The following is a 12,000-nucleotide window of genomic DNA, read 5'->3' as shown; positions in this document are numbered from 1 at the left end:
TAAATTACATATTGATGTGTGGCACATAATTTGAATTTTACATGAGGGATGCAACATTTAAAAAAAGAAAGAGTTGAGACGTTATCCCAGACACTGGAAGTAAGAAAATCGCAGTTACCCTACCCAACAGATGCTTTTCTTGGAGGGACTTGAGAGTCAATAATATGCTTAAAATCAAGTTTCACGTAGAAATCACAGGTGAGCTCTTTCTCAATCCATTATTTCCTTCCTTCCCTAGTTAAAAAAAAAAAATTATGCATGCAATTCACTAAATCATTCTCATCGTGAAAGCCTCCCACAATAGAGCCAAGAGCCCTGCGGGCATTCACTCTGCCCTCCTCCCAGCCCCTAGGCGCCCTGACCTCTCACCAGAGGGAACCACAAGGAGCATTTTGATGTGTATTCTGCCCACTTTCAAATTAAAGTTTCATTATTGCTATCGTTGAGTTGTTGCATTAAGGAAAAAGCCTGGAAAGAGTCAGGAGAAAGTGGGATTCGGTAACCTACAAAATATTTTAGGCAGGACACTTTTCAAAATGCAACGGGCAGGACTAGAAGTGGAATCGTGTGTGGTTTCCAGTGCAGGGCGTCTGGCCACGTCCACCTTGGTAAATACGCTGATTGACTGGCTCTGGCTCTGGCCTGCCTGCCAGACAGCCAGACACAGGAAACCTGACAAATCACTAGCATCTTTCGTTTTATTTTTATTCTTTATACTCATCAGTCTCCTGTCCCCTGATAATGGCTGGGAATAGGAGTTTCTCTTATACACAGTAGCAAGGGCATACTTTTCTCTCCTTCTCTTTCCTTTCTAAAGGACAATGTCAAGGACATGTCCAGGCCAGGTCAGAGAATGTTACATCAGAGATACTGCTGCTATATTTACCCCCACTTGCCTTTCAAGCAGAGCAATTTATATGATGAAAAGCAGCAGAGACAGGCTTGTCCCGGGTATCTTCAGAGAAGAAAAACATTGAATTTTAAAGCTGTGTATGATTTTATGTGGCAGTACGTTTCTCTGGAGGCAAAATTTCTTTCCTTCTCTCTTTTCACTTTTTAAAATTCTCTCTGAGGACAGAGTTAAAGAGACTTATTACTTCACCCCAGGCCTAGAGACAGACCAACAGTTGCTATTCAGGGTCTAATCCATTCCAGGCTGTCACCATAGCCTTGAGACAAGAGAGACTAAACAGAATGACAAGCAGAATCACCACTGCCTTTGCTTTGCTATGGAAGTTTCCATATTGGCCTCCGGCGCACTCTCGCCCCCAACCCCCTCCGTACTAATTATTCTTATTCTCCAGGCCTCAGTTTCCTGCTCAGTAAAATAGGATCAATCAATTCTGTTTCACTTGGAGGGGAGTTGTTAGGGGAATAAATATGAAGAGGGTCTTGAAGTGGGAAGAAAGGGTTATTCAGCTCTGATGCAATCCAGTGACTACTTCTTTTTTTTTTTTTTTTTTTAAAGATTTTATTTATTTATTTGACAGAGATAGAGACAGCCAGCGAGAGAGGGAACACAAGCAGGGGGAGTGGGAGAGGAAGAAGCAGGCTCATAGCAGAGGAGCCTGATGTGGGGCTCGATCCCGTAACGCCGGGATCACGCCCTGAGCCGAAGGCAGGCGCTTAACCGCTGTGCCACCCAGGCGCCCCCCAGTGACTACTTCTTGAGTACTTACTGAGTACTGGCAGAGGGAACCCCTCAGTCAGACACCGTACCTAACCTTAAGGAGTTAACAATCTGATAGCTGGTAGAAAACCAAATTTACTAAGAACCTTCCATGCCCCAGTTTCAGAGGAGGGAATGCTGGGGGAATTGGGAGAGGGTTAGGGGAAGCTGCTAAGGGAGGAGTGGCATTTGAGATGGGAGGGAACAAAAGGACATTCCTGAGATAGAATAAAGAATAAAGAAAGGGGCCACCTGGCTGGCTTAGTCCTGGAGCGTGCTACGCTTGATCTTGGGGGTTGTAAGTTCGAGCCCTACGTTGGGTGTAGAGATTACTTTTAAAAAGTCTTAAAAAAAAAAAAAAAGAATAAGGAGGAGGAGGAGGAAGAGGAGGAAGAGAAAGGAAGGTGCAGAGGAGCCAGAGCTCAAGATGAGCTCAGGGGACAATGAGTACTCAGTCTGGCACAGGACAGGGAGCACAGACGATAAGTTGGGTTCACACTGGAGAGGCTACAAAGTCTGTGCTTAATCCTGTAGGTGTCACAGACGTTTAGTGGAGGAGTGACATGATTGAAGAAGCGCTTTAGGGCGATTCCCAGAGCAGCTGGTGGGGGAGGGGCAGCTTGGAGGGATAAAAGGAGTAGGTGCTCCAGCGAGGTGAGGGTGCAGCATGGCCATGTGCCCCTTGTTCCTGGACCGGTTACCCACCCTGAATCTCTGAGTCAAACGCTGCTAAAGGAAGGACGCCCCCCCCCCCGCCCCCCGCCAAGCACTTACACATTCAACAGTTAGACTTTTCCAAATCTGGTTCTGGTGGTCTCTCTCTCTTCCAAGCTGACTCCTGGCTGCCCACGAGAGAGTGAGCTTCCTGCAAACGGGGCCTGTGTTCGGTTCTTCACCCTCCTGTCTGCGCCAGCAACCCTAATGCCCTCTACCCTATTGCCAGCCGGAGCCCTCACTCAGGGCGAAAAGATTGCTGCTTGGCCTTCGAACCCAGACCGCACTTTCCCTCTGTTTTTGTTGCGGGGTTTTTCCAACATCAGCCAAAACATCCAGCTAGCTCCGGGAGTGAAAAAGGAAATCGTAGGCAAATGGGGGAGGAGGAGATGTCCTGCGTCACAGCGAAAGACCAATTTGGGTTATGGTCCGTGGAAAAAATGTTCAGACAGCATTTGTTGAGCAATAATTATAGCGTAAGGCATCCCACACTTCAAATGCATCATCCCATTACATCCCGGTGGCAATCCTATGAGATAGTTACAGCTGAGAAAACTGATGCACAGAGTTCGATAGTTCGCTCAATAACTCTTAACAAGGGACAGAGTCAAGATTTGAACAGTGTCTCTCTGCTGTCAAAGTCCATTATCTTAGGGGCGCCTCGGTGGCTCAGTTGGTTAAGCATTTGACTCTTGATCTCAGCTCAGGTCTTGATCTCAGGGTCCTGAATTCCAGCCCTGCATTGGGGGCTGGGATGTGGAGCCTACTTAATCAAAGAAAATAAGAATTAAGAAAAAAAGTCCATTACTTTAACCACTGTGGTCTATTGTCCTTCTGCATTATGGACCTAGATATCCAGGTTAACATTTCTTCAGCATTGCAATCTATACCCCCCTCCTCCAACACAATGGCCCTGTTACTTGAATGTTTACTGAGGAGTGGAACCCTCTGGATTAAGACTTTGTTAGTAGAGATAACATTGCAAAGACCTAACCTTTCACAGCTCTCAGGGGTAGATCTTAGTGCTTTGAAAGATTTCAACCTGCCAGAAAAATATCCTTTATTAACTCAATTCCCCAAAGACAATCAGGCCTATTACACTGAGTTGATGGGACACCAGATTAAAACAAAGGAATCTGAATAGCCTAAAAAGAATTGACAGTTTCTATTAGACTCCTTTGAAATGGAGAGAACAGCTCTCAGACCCCTTTGGAGTCTTGGGGGGGGGGGTAATGGGGGTGGGGAAGTAAAAGGCCTGGACCCCTGTTGGAAAACCCTGCTCCAACCTTCTATGGTAAGATGCATTTTAGAGAGCTCTGATGGTGAGGGAAGAGAGCAGAGCACCTGAGGAATGAGGGAGTGAAGAAGGGATGGTGAGAGAGAGAAGGTGAGAGAGAGGGTCAGAGAGCCCTTCCGCTTATTCTCCTGCCTTGAGGATGCTTGTAGCTTTTAGCTAATTAACTAAATTAGAGCCAGCTTTGGTCCAGTTGGGAAGACATCCATGGAAAGATCATGGATTCTGAAGAGAGGCACATTTGGACTTCAATTATTGCTTTCTCTCACTACCTTGCCTAATTTTTTAATCTCAGGGAATAAAATAATTACATTTTAGGATTGTTATATAAGAGATAGGATATGTTTTCAAAAAATCCTGGTATTGGGGGTGCCTGGGTGGCTAAGTTGGGTAAGTGTCTGCTTTCAGCTCAGGTCATGATCCCGGGGTCCTGGGATAGAGCCCCTCTTTGGACTCCCTGCTCAGAGGGGAGTCTGTTTCTCTCTCTCCCTCTGCCCCTTCCTGTGCCCCTCCCCCTGTTTGTGCTCTCTCTCTCAAATAAATAAATAAAATTTTTTAAAAAAATCCTTGTAGAGGCATGTGGGTGGCTCAGTCGGGTAAGCGGTTGCCTTCAGCTAGGTCATGATCCTGGAGTCCCGGGATCGAGCCCCATGTCAGGCTCCCTGCTCATCGTGGAGTCGGCTTCTCCCTCAGCCCTTCCCCACTTGTGCGCTCTCGCTCTCTCTCTCTCTTGCTCACTCTCTCTCACAAATAAATAAATAAAATCTTTAAATACATAAATAAAATAAATCCTGGTATTAATAGGCATTGAATAAAGGCCATTTAGTAAAAATCTTGAGAACTACCATTCTGTACTAATTTAAGAGGTTTCAGAATCAGACAACTTGCATAATTCAGACTTATGAATTTCAAGTCTATTATCACTAAGAAATAATGGTTGAAATAAACTAGAAAGACCTCAGATATTTTTAGTAGACGAATGGCCAGCCAAACAGCAGAGCAAGACCTTAATGAATTTGCTGATCCTCAGGAAGACAGAATGCTGAGGAAGCCGCCAAATTGTAGGAATTTTTCATGTAGCTTTTCTAACACCGGCTGGATCGGTTGTAGGCTGAGAAATAATTATTTTCCACATGAAGATCACCGAGGACGTACTAAGTGGCATTATTTCAAGTTAGATCTTGAGACACAATTTTTGTTTATTCCTGTATGTAGAGCCCTCGTTCCAAGATCTGCTGGGTTGGAGGCTTGATATTTCTAGGGTCTAGTTTTAGCTCCCTGGCTTCTTCCTGACTTTCCGGTTTTGTTTTGTCGCCTGAGACCAGATGCTGAGCTCTATCGGCAGGGTCCTATCCAAACAAATGGCCCTATCTCTCCAATTTCTCCAGGGAATGTAGGGAGGAAGGGGGGGGGAAGGGGGGCGGTGTCGAGGGGGTTGTCTTGCTATACTGTTATAAGTGCCTCTTAAGTCAGGCTATGGAGTGGGGGGTTGAAGTGGGGTTGGGTTTTGATTTTTTTTTAAACCATCCTGAAGTAGTGACCACACTCGCAGAGTGGGTGGATATTCTTGTTGGATTTCTGGGTTCAAATAATTTCAAAAACCGTAACTTAAAATAAAACAACGTACCACCATTGTAACCATTTTCAAAATGCAAAGAATGAGCAAGGTAGGTGTGTGCTGTCTCTCTTCTCTGCTCCACATGAGGTCTGTCCCTTCGGAAACTGGTCTGGGCAGGTAGGAGTTGATGGATACCTTTCTCTCTCCAGTTCAGGTGTACTCAGAGACAGGGGTTGAAGATCAGTGTATATTCAGCAGATTTCTCTGAAATTAGGAGCTCTACACATGAATGTTATGAAACAGCGAGACCATCCCCTGTTTCCGGCAGGGTCTCTGCCTGAGACCTCCTTCCCCTCTCCTTCGCCTGGTTGGAGTCAGCTCCACCATCCCCTCCCTCCTCAGGGAAGCCTTTCTTATCACTTCTTTCTTCACTGGTCTGGGTTAAATGCAGGCTTAAACTTCCTTCTCATAAAGCCTTAACTTCTGTGTAGCATTGTAATGGACTGCTTACAAGTTGATTGCTTTGCCAGAGTATGTTTCTTAGGAAATTTTTTTTTTACCCCACCTACAGAAAGTAGCACAAGCCCTGGTATGTAATAGATATTTAATAATATCAGTTTGTGCATGGAAGGAGGGAAAGAAGGAAGGAAGGAAGAGAGGGAGGGATGGAGGAAGGTCAAGGAAATTCCATCCATACCCATCCTTACTCCCCCTACCCCACTCTCTCCCCACCCCTACCACCTACCTAGCTCTGCCTGATGAGAAGACCAGTCTACCTCAGTTACCAGCAGGGAGCTGCAGTAGAGGTCCTTGAGCATTTAAAAAAAAAAAAAAAGTGCAAACGCATTTTAGGTACCTAATTCACCCAAGTTTCTCCATTTGCTAGGTGTCATTGGTCTGGCATCAAATAATTGAGAATGGCAGAGAGCCCACACAAAAACAGGCAAGATGTTTATGTGCCCAAATAGCGTATTTCAAAAAACTATCCTTTTCCAATCAAAGGTTTTGCTCTGAGTGGAATCTAGCTCCGTGCAGGAAAAGTTGAGAGTTCTAGCCCTGGTTTTGATGCTGGTGGTGACCCAGAGCCTTGCCTTTCATTTTAATTCGTTCATCTGTAAAATGAGTCTGTGTTTAAAAATGAGTTGTGATGGGGCGCCTGGGTGGCGCAGTCGTTAAGCGTCTGCCTTTGGCTCAGGGCGTGATCCCGGAGTTCTGGGATCGAGCCCCACATCAGGCTTCTCTGCTGGGAGCCTGCTTCTTCCTCTCCCACTCCCCCTGCTTGTGTTCCCTCTCTCGCTGGCTGTCTCTCTCTGTTAAATAAATAAAATCTTTAAAAAAAAAAATGAGTTGTGAGCCCCTAGTAGGTCGTATTATCAGTTTATCGGGTTGCACCTGGCATTTTCAAATTGAAACCGTTGACCGGTTTTGGTAAGATAAGGATGGTTTCATGGAACTTGGTCTGGTTGTATTTTGTGCACACGGGTACCAGGTCAGGGTATAAAATGTACTTCTCACTGTGTTGTCACGGTCAAACATTTTGAAAGAATTGGGTTGGATGATAAATGAGGCCCTTCTAATCTTAGTGTGTGTGAATTTGGCAGGACTGGAGTGAAACCACCTAAAATAGAGGGAAAAGAGGGACTGGCAAGAATTAAAGAGAGATCAATTGAAATAGCACTAAACAGTCTGCAAACTGCAAAACAGGAGCAAGAGACCCAGAGCGACGGAATGGTACCAAATAAAAATCCTTCAGGGAATTGGGCCGTTTGGCTCTTCCCCACCTTCCTTCCCAGCCTGAAGTCTCCGACCTGTCTGTTGGCTTTATTTTTATTAGTTGGGAAGAACATCGGCATTTTCACGAGCCGTTCCTTCCAGCCCCACCCGTACTCTTCTCCCCTGGTTATGTATAACTCCCTGTGCACCTCCTCCCGGCCCCATTCCGATGCGCCCGTGTATGTACGCAGGCCCTGGGCCTAATCATTGCTGGGTATCTGGCTCACACCTCTTTCTATTCATCTTTGGTGGTCTGCCGCATGTACCCTACACACTCTTGGAGCCAAGAAGTGTGTGTTGGAATGTGGGGTCTGGGGGGTGTGGATAAAGGGGTGGAATGTTTCTCGGCAGGAGCCCAAATCTTCCCAAGGAGGCAGATCAGTATAAATTAAAAACATATATTTTAATCCCAAACATTGTTTCAATTTACATTAAAAGAAGAAGGTATAAGACTTTACTAGTTTTAGTCAAAGGGGCTTCTGAGCTTTAAACCTTGGAGAATCACTGCTCAGTAGAGTCAGCAGTGCCTCCCATTACCCACCAACTCCAGTCACCTGTCTCTGCCTCACGGCGGCAAGGTCGGCCAGCATGCGGGAGAGAGATGGAAATGCTTCTCTGAAACTCTGCTGTGGAGTGACTGATGGGAAAGGCTTGGGCCTCAGGCTGATTTCTACAGTCCCTTCCAGTTACCAGATTCTTAAAATCTAAGATGTTTATGATTTAATGAACAAATGAGAAGTGATAGGAGATTTTAGTGGGTACCTACGCTTCTGTTACTGGGGGAGTCCAGCCTGAGCACAAGGAGACAGAAGACCTTCATGTACAACCCCAGGCCCCCTACGCTCGCCATGGGTGCTTCTGGACAGTGGTCAACACAAACCTGTCAAAGGACGGACTGTTGTCAAGGCCCGTGTTGGGTAAAGATGTTATGAACCATGCCTCTAGATTCTTCGACAAGCTCTGAGTCACTGCCAGAAAGCAGAGGTCAGTAGGCTAAATGATAGCAATCCAGGGTTCTAGTCCTTGGCAACTGACCTATCAAATGACCTTTGACATCTGGCTTGACCTCTCAGTTTCTCATTCTTCCTTTTCTGTGGAGTATTCAGATACACAATGGCTTCCATTGCCAAACATTTCTTAAGGTAACGTACATAAATGAAAAGTAGTGGTAGTAGTAGAGAAAGAAGTAGAAAGAGAAGCAGTAAATATTATTGCCATTTTGTAACTTAGAGAAGGGAGGCACAGAGGGGTTAAGTACCGTGCCCACGGCTATCCAGGTATTGGTGTACGTGACTGAGTCTGCAGCCACCAGAGGCAATGTGACTGGGAGGTGAGTAACTGGTGCTGGTTGCTGGGAACTGGGGTGGAAGTTGCTGAAGGGGAAGACTGGTCTGACCCTGCCCTGGAGGAGTCTTGAAGTGATGCTGAGTCACAGCCCTGTGAAGTCCCCCTCCGGAAATGACATTGGCTGAAGCAATAGTCCTCAAACATTTCTGCTCCTGTATCTTTTAAAAGAGTTTTGAAAAACCATGTGCCCCCTTGTACATTTAAGGTTAGCACCTAACATTTTTTTGTCATTAGTTTCAAGAGTAGTAAAATTGTAAAACACAGTGACTGGCCTTTTGTAAATATTTTATTTATTTATTTATTTATTTATTTATTTATTTGACAGAAAGAGAGACAGCCAGCGAGAGAGGGAACAGAAGCAGGGGGAGTGGGAGAGGAAGAAGCAGCCTCCCAGCGGAGGAGCCTGATGTGGGGCTCGATCCCATAACGCCAGAATCACCCCTGCCTGAGCCGAAGGCAGACGCTTAACCGCTATGTCACCCAGGTGCCCCTGGCCTTTTGTAAATATTAATAAAACTACGAAATCACTCTTTTAAATGCACCTAAAGGATTCGTATTAATATCAGTTACTTGATATTATCCTCATTGATTTAGCTAATTCATGATGAAACTCTCTAAATTGGAAGCGTCGTTTCTTTTTTTCTTTGAAATCATATTTCGATTTCTCTTCCAAGTAATCTTAAGATAATTTAGTGATTGAAAGCATTTTATTGGTCCTCTATTATACATACTTTTCTGCAACAAAAACATATAAATTAAAACTCATTTAAAAAATCTTTTCAGTGACAGATGTTCTAATTGTTTAAAAATATTATGATGAGTAACATTTAGCCAAAGAACAGATTCATGGGGTGCCTGGGGGGCTCAGTCGGTTAAACATCTAACTTTGGCTCAGGTCATGATCTCAGGGTCTTGGGATCAAGCCCCACATCCTGCTCCCTGCTCAGCGGGGAGCCTGCTTCTCCCTCTCCCCTCTCCTCCTGCTTGTGCTCTCTTGCTCGCTCTCTCTCTCAAATATATAAATTAAATCTTTAAAAAAAACCAGATTTATTACAAATTTTTATAATTAATAAACACAGATTCACTTCTTTTTAAAAAATATTTTATTTATGTATTTATTTATTTGAGAGAGAGAGAGCATGAGCGGGGAGGAGGAGCAGAGGGGAGAGGGAGAGGGACAAGCCGACTCCACACTGAGAGCAGAGCTCTACTTGAGGCTGGATCCCAGGACCCTGAGATTTTTTTTTAAAGATTTTATTTATTTATTTGAGAGAGAGACAGAGAGACAGCATGAGTTGGGGGGAGGGCAGAGGGAGAGGGACAAGCAGACTCGCCACTGAGCAGGGAGCCCGATGCAGGGCTGGATCCCAGAACCCCGGGATCATGACCTGAGCGGAAGTCCGATGCTTAACCGACTGAGCCACCCACCCAGGCGCCCCAACACTCGTTCACTTCTTAAGAAGTGAAATTTTATTGGGAATTTGTCTCTTAAGGAGATGGAAAGAGTGGGGAGGTGTCTATGGTTCCTTGATTAGAATAATTGTGGAATTGTCCCTTTGCTGTTTCAGCGATTTTTATGCCTTAGAGCAGTGCATCATTTAGCAGGAATCGAGAAGAATGAGCAGTAAACTTTTTTGTGTGTGAAGTGGGAAGAAGGCAATTAAGGGGGGAAAAAGGCAGGAAAAGGAAATCAGGGCTGCAGATGCCCTCTGAGGCACATCAGTTTAGGGAAGAAAGTGGACAGAAACTGAGGACCTGGAAATTGATTCCCTTGAAACTAACCACCGCCCTGTAGCTTTTGCAAAGTATCTGTGTATCTGAACTACCGGCGTGTGAACCGCATGCCCCCACACCCGCCCTGGGGGAGAAACTGGGTCAAGATGGCAGCAACCAAGCCATGCTCTTTGTTCTCAACCCCGGGGATTTGCACCACCTACAGCCCCTTCAAGGTCTTCCCGAGTCATTCTGGAGCCACTGGGGGTGGCTTTCTTGTGCTCACAAGCTGGTCTTCTTGGCTCTTCTGTGGTTTCTGCCCGTTTTGGTCCATCTTCTGTGCAGCAGACCTGTAGTCCCTGAGCTGCCAGAGCTAGTGTAGACATTTCCAAATGAGGAAACTGAAGTTCAGACTCCATACCCCATAGGCTGCTTCTGGCTCAAATAGTTGCCCTCTAGGGGGAAAAGTGCCCCCACCCTGACTGACCCAGTGTCCCTCCCTGGGATGAGGGGACTTGGCACAGAAAGCACCTCTGGCTGACAGTTCTTCTGGGGGTCGGTGTAGCGTATCATCCCAGTTGGTCTCCCTTTTGGTTCTGGAGTGGTGATAAATGCTCCAAGCGGGCTGAAGTACCAGGTGCTTTGAAAGGGGCCCCTGACCCCAGACTGCACTTTATATTTCATCATTACCCCAATTTTCTTCACACCTGAGACTCAAATGGCTTCTTTTCTTGGCCGTCTAATTTGTCTCCTTGGTGAACTCATATTCACCCTTCAAATGCCAGTATAACCCGTCCTTTCAGGACACCTTCCCTTTTCTCTGAGGGCCTTGGGAGGTATTTGTTATCTCTGTGCACTTACTATCTTGGTACATATCTCATACATATGTGTTAGTCTTTCTCTCTAGTTAAACTGTGGGCTCCTTGAGAACGAGGTCTAGCTTTACCAGAGAGTCTGCCATGGGGAGTGGACGGAGTAGGTGCTCAAAGGATATTTGTGGAACTGAATGTCATGTCATGCCGTTTGGGCAAACTTAGAGGGAAAAAGGCCAGTAAAAGCACGCCACTGATTTTGGCCTATGTCATAAATGGGGATGCGTAAAGGATAAGAAGTGTTCATTGATACTTTGCTCTGTCTTGTTATGTTCTGGTGCATAAGCAGAAGTAAGTGGCTCTGTTTCAATCACTGGACATGCCTTTGGGCGCCCACCTCTCTTGAGGACCATCAGCTCATTCCATGGGGCCCTGTGATCTAGACGCTCTGGAGTCTGGAGGGTGCTGAGGAGGGGACAGAGGCCTTTGGGCACAAGCTGTTACACACAGCAGGGTTCTCTAGATAGTCTCCATCTCCTGACCAGGGGTGAAGGAGGGGCCTTCTGTGCTTCTCCTGCCAGTTGGGATGAAAGAAACAGTCAATGGAGAGCCAGCTTATTATCTGAACTCAGCCCCCTCCAAACAATGCTCTGGTTGATACATTCTCTGCTCTTCTCCAAGGGGAGGGAACCGCAGTAGGCTGATCTATGAGATCTTCTGGCCCAGACTTAGAAGGATCTGGACTTACTATTGTAGCGGAAATTCATCTTTTTTTTTTTTTTTTTTAAGATTTTATTTATTTATTTGACAGAAAGAGCGCACAAGCAGGGGGAGCTGCAGGTAGACAGAGAGGGAGAAGACTCCCCGCTGAGCAGGGAGCCTGACATGGGGCTCCATCCCAGGACCCTGGGATCATGACCTGAGCCGAAGGCAGCCCCTTAAGCCGACTGAGCCACCCAGGTGCCCCAGGGGGAATTCATCTTAACAGGACTTTATCTAAGCAAGCCAAACAGTACTCACTGCATTTGGTGTACAACAGTGCTACTTAACACTCTTGGGAGTGTTAAGAATGCGAATTCTTGGGCCCCCTCCAGACCTACTAAATCAGAACTCCTGGGTG

At 46.0% G+C, this 12,000-nt stretch overlaps 1 long non-coding RNA gene across 3 annotated transcripts in view; it reads left to right on the top strand.

The window, feature by feature from the left end:
• LOC103669442 overlaps positions 1–8,721 on the top strand; it is a 57,491-nt gene extending 48,770 nt beyond the window's left edge. The window contains exon 9 of one of the 3 annotated variants that reach the window (XR_005834049.1): positions 8,681–8,721. This is a non-coding gene — a long non-coding RNA (uncharacterized LOC103669442). The remainder of the gene's footprint in view (positions 1–8,680) is intronic. The other 2 variants (XR_570265.2, XR_005834051.1) reach the window with 2 other exon arrangements.
• The last annotated feature ends 3,279 nt before the right edge of the window (positions 8,722–12,000 follow it).

The sequence above is a fragment of the Ursus maritimus genome, unplaced genomic scaffold (assembly GCF_017311325.1).
Source record: "Ursus maritimus isolate PB19 unplaced genomic scaffold, ASM1731132v1 scaffold_12, whole genome shotgun sequence".
Lineage (NCBI taxonomy): Eukaryota > Metazoa > Chordata > Mammalia > Carnivora > Ursidae > Ursus > Ursus maritimus.
This window is presented reverse-complemented; position numbering and strand designations above follow the sequence as displayed.